Source organism: Tamandua tetradactyla, chromosome 6 (genome assembly GCF_023851605.1).
Source record: "Tamandua tetradactyla isolate mTamTet1 chromosome 6, mTamTet1.pri, whole genome shotgun sequence".
NCBI classification, from domain to species: Eukaryota; Metazoa; Chordata; class Mammalia; order Pilosa; family Myrmecophagidae; genus Tamandua; species Tamandua tetradactyla.
This window is the reverse complement of record NC_135332.1, coordinates 105,282,465-105,287,249: the sequence shown is the minus strand read 5'-3', so window position 1 is coordinate 105,287,249 and position 4,785 is coordinate 105,282,465. Positions and strand designations below refer to the sequence as shown.

Here is a 4,785-nt window from a genome sequence, read left to right as displayed (position 1 = left end):
AAAGTAAACAAAAAATAAGAAAACTGTTAATAGTATACTTCTATGTTTTTTCTTAGTATGAATTATTTCAATCTGTTACAGTAGACAGTAAAAAAAAAATTTCCCTTGAATTAAAAAAAAATCTACATAAGCTGTATTTTCTGTAGAAAGTGTAAATTCCAAGCTGTCCTGAAGGGTGGCAGGTAATTGAAGCACATTTATGATACAAAGATTCCGTAATTCAATTTTGATAAGGTACAGTCTGTGGATGATCATTTCTCTGGTCTTTGGAAAAGAAAATGAATTTGGTATATATTTAAAAATTTATTCCTAATGTTCACATTAATTTACTAATCTCTCCAAAGTTTCCTTAGGAATTTTAAATCTTATAAACAAGAATTTGTATTGCTAATTCCTGCTCTGGAATTGTTATATGCAAATAGTCATCATTTAAAATACAAGTTGAAGTTTTGCTTTGCATATGAGAAACTAAGCAACATATCCTTTCTGTTTAGCGTTAAAGTAACTCTGAAGAGTGATACTTGTAGATTTTTTTTTTAATGTATGTGTCATTCTCTCTTCTGCTCTGTCTGTCCATCAGTCTGGGTATACTCTGTCTTGTACAGTGTAATGTCAACTCTGAAGGTTTGTTTCTATCAATCTGTTCCTTTTAACCATTTTTCTCAAAAGGGGAAAAAAATGAAGAGTATTATTTAATGTACTTTACTATCTTTGATCTCAGTTTTCAAGGGTAAGATGTAAAATGGTAGAATTTAATCATAGAGGTTGAACACTGAAGTGGGTTTTGAAAAGAAATGATTTTTAGACCATCACCTGTCTCTATCCAGGATTTTTTCACTATTCTAGGAATACATAATTGTTCATTTAAAATAAATAATCAGTTTTTACATTAGTGCAAGATGAATTAAATGCATAGATCGGTAGACAGAAAAAAATACAAGATGTCAAAGAAACTGGGTCTTCAATAATAATCAACAATAAATGCAATGGGTTTATTGAAATATAAACTGCTCACACTTGATCAGGGAGACCTCAAAATTGAAGTAAAAGTTTCAAATTAGTTACCAAATTGCCTTGCCTTATAAAGGCAAGTGGAGAATTTTCAATGGGGAATTTACAATAATTGGTTGACATTTAGGTTCCTTATTATTAAGGAAGGTCTTGTGAAGTGGGCAGTGATCATATATTAATTATTACAGTATATCTGTCTATTTTTGACAGGCCATTTCTATTGGACTAAAACCAGGTTATTTCCAATTGCTTTTTTTTTAAGTGTACATCACACATTTATTATGCCACAACACTCTCAACTCCAGAATTGGGCACAGGGATCAAAAACAAAAATTCATTGCACTACTTAGTGAAGCATTACTATTAACTTTCATTTAAAAAATATACAAACTTTATTAAACATTGTTGCTTAAACTGCAACTTCGCCAGCAACTTTTACAGCAAGTGTTCCATTTTTTCAGAAAGCCCCTAATTTTATTTTTTGATCCTTTGCAAAGTCTCTGTTACTTTTCCAAAAAGAAATGATGCCAATGTAGGCAGCCAATTAATTTTATTTAACAGCATTATCCTGTGCAAGGCAGATTATGCACCCAGATCCAGAACAGACAGAACAGAGGCACAAGATATCTATGAATGAGCTGGGGAGTTTGGTCCTCCTTTTAAAATATTATTTTGAAGAATAACAAATTCACCTCTAAATTGTCTCAGCAATCTTTTTTATTTTTGCCATATAAGGTTGTATCATGACAGATTTTAGGTGTTACATTATTGGCAAAGTCATGCAGTGTTTACATTATTGGCAAAGTCATGCAGTGTTAGGCAAAAATGCAGGGTTTTTTTTAAATTACTTAATAGTAATATTTCAATTCTTCATCAGTTGCTGCAAAGTTACCACACCAATGCAAGGTCCCAACAATAGGCAGGAATATGGGAATACTGTATTTTTTACATGACTCTTCTGTAGACCTACAACTTTTCTAATTTAAAAAAAAGGAACAAAAAAATTGGCCATGGACATACATAACTTCATGAAGAAGGAAATATAATAAATATAATCTTCTTGTATTGTGGTTAAACTTCTTTGTAACCATATGCTTCCACTTAAATGTAGTCAAACAATTTTTGAAAATACAAAGACAATTTTAAAGAATTCATATTCTAGTCAGAATCTAAAATTATAATTATTATTTAATACTTGATTTAAGCTGATTTTTTTCTTATCTAATCACTTTGAAAATAGATATGTAAGAATTGGCCCTAATCCCTAAGATTGTCATATCACAATAAACACTTACCACATACACAACTAGATAAAATGTTTAGTAATGTTTGAAAATGTAACCATACAAAATGTGACCATATAAATTGGAGGATATCAACTATTAAATAGTATATGTGATAATATTAGTACAGAGTGTTTAAAGAATGTTAATTAATCATTTATCTATAGGAAAACAAAATCTTTTACATACTAGATTAAAAGTTTGTAGAATAAACCGAAATGTTTTCAAATTTTATGTTAAACATTGCTTAACTGACTAGTAAATCCGGCAGTGTAAAAGTACAAATATATATATATATATATATATTTAATTCTCAAAGAAGAGAATTACATGGTTGGCCGGAAAAATATCAGCTTGGCCTCAAAGCTTTCCTTCCCACAAATCAAAATGGAAATCTATTTTTGATATACCTGTGATCCTGCCTTCAGCTTGAAATTTCAAATCCTCTGGTTGTTTTCCTTCAAAAGAATACAGTGCTGTCACTTCTTTAGGTTGATGTGAGTTACTAACCATCTCATGATAGCTGGGAAGTTCAGGGTAGAGTTTATATCCATATCTTTAACTTTGAGAGCCAGCATTCAGCTGGACTGGTGCAGATGACTGCTGTGGCCTCAATGATAGTTTTGGAGGTAATACTTTAGCTGAAACCTTCATTTGTTCCTTTGTTACTTTTCTTGCATTGATACATTGTTCTTCATATTCATACTTCTCAGGAAAGGAATCAAGAATTTCATGAAGATCTTGTGCTTGAGCTGGCCATGGTATATCTGTAAATAAAATGTCATAAACATAAATATATTGACAATAAAATTTTCTTTTAGTTTCTTTCTTCTTAGAGCGCCTTCTAAAGATATGCCAGCACATATTGTAAATCCTCTTGATTTACAACATGTGAAGACAGCTACAGAGCTTCTCAAGACTACACTTTTTTCCAAACCCCTTCCCAAGTACCCAACTGTCACAGTAAGAGTCCCTCCAAGTGTTAGGTTACCATCTTTTGCAAAGGTTTATACTACTCTGTCATAATTCAGAATTATTACCAAATCTGGGATCTTGATTCCTATTTAAAATCCTCCACCAAGCCCAGCTACCCAATGGCTGAAGATGCAGACTGTTTTCCATCTGGAAGACGTGCTAATGCAATCCCACTGCCTCCTCTAACAGTTGCCAGAAATCCAGGTTTTCTCACAGATAAAATGTCAAGATCTTTGGCTTTAGCAATAACATGGGCAGGAATGATCTTACGGGGGCCCATTTTTGGAAGTTATTTCTGTGAATGCTCTTAATACTGCAGTACCTTTTTTTGTTTCTGATTTCAGATCGGAAGGTATAGGGTTATTCATGTACAGATATTTGCAGGACAAAAATATAGGAGCTATGGGACTAATAGTTGGGCAAGGACTCCCCATGTGATCACTCCCATTGTGACTTTTAAAAATTCCACCCTTTTTTAAGTTGGGAAAAATCAAGACAGATGATGCATATGACAGAACTGGAAGGTGCTCCACTTCTGTGCCCTTTTAATTCCAGCATAGTTATGGAATGGCACCTGACAATGTCATTCAGTCTTTCCAAATAAACTTAATTATGTAGCACCAAGCATCTATGATAATAGCAAACTAAGTTAAATTTCTCCCATCCCCTTATACCTGTTAGGCTCCTAAAACTAATAAATATATTTGAAATTATCACAAAAAGAAAAGTATTCTAAAATGTTTTACACAAATTTAGCTTTGGGGACTAATGGATTAAGTGATACGTTTTATTGTTTATTCCCTGAAAACTTAGAGTAGTCATAATTTTTTTAAAAAGATGTAATTTCAGAAGTGAAATGTTGATTTCATAGGAGCCTGGCTTCATTTTCCATGCTTAGCTAGTTTCTCAAACTTCCATCCATCTCACACATCTCTCTTGAAAACATGCCTGTGACCCTATTTTGCTCTCTATTTGTCCTTCCTCTGACTTCCTGGAGCTCCCCAAGCTGACCTGCAGATACCTGATGTGATAAGGCTTTAGTGCAAGTTGGCTGCTCTGTCTCTCTGAACAGTTGCAAGGTCTCAGAAAGCAGGTACGTTGTCCTGATTGTCCTCATTTCCAGTGGCATGGAGAAAACATCAAATAATGTCACCATCACTGGGTGAAATTATAGGATATATGTCTAGTGTGGTATATAACAACGGATGTGGATGCACACACCTCTGAAATGGTGTGTGTGAATAGTGTGAAATGACAAGTACAGGTGCCTCTCCGTAAGGGTTAGATATATTGCACCTGATAGCCAGGAAACATCATGGATATGCACCAGACGGTTTTCTGATCCGGCTCCTTTTCCCAGACATGACACTTTTCCTTAAAAGAAAAAAAAATTAAAAGTCACATAAATACAAACAATAGCATTATATTATTTGATAGTTTTTGTATCTTTACACATAGTTTCTGTGTGTGTGTATATATAGATGTGTGTACAGTGTATTATATTGCTAGCATAGTT

General features: G+C 33.2%; 1 pseudogene; it reads right to left on the bottom strand.

Moving 5' to 3' along the window:
- Positions 1 to 2,600: 2,600 nt before the first annotated feature.
- Positions 2,601 to 3,637, bottom strand: LOC143686783 (SH3 domain-containing YSC84-like protein 1 pseudogene; annotated as a pseudogene).
- Positions 3,638 to 4,785: the final 1,148 nt, after the last annotated feature.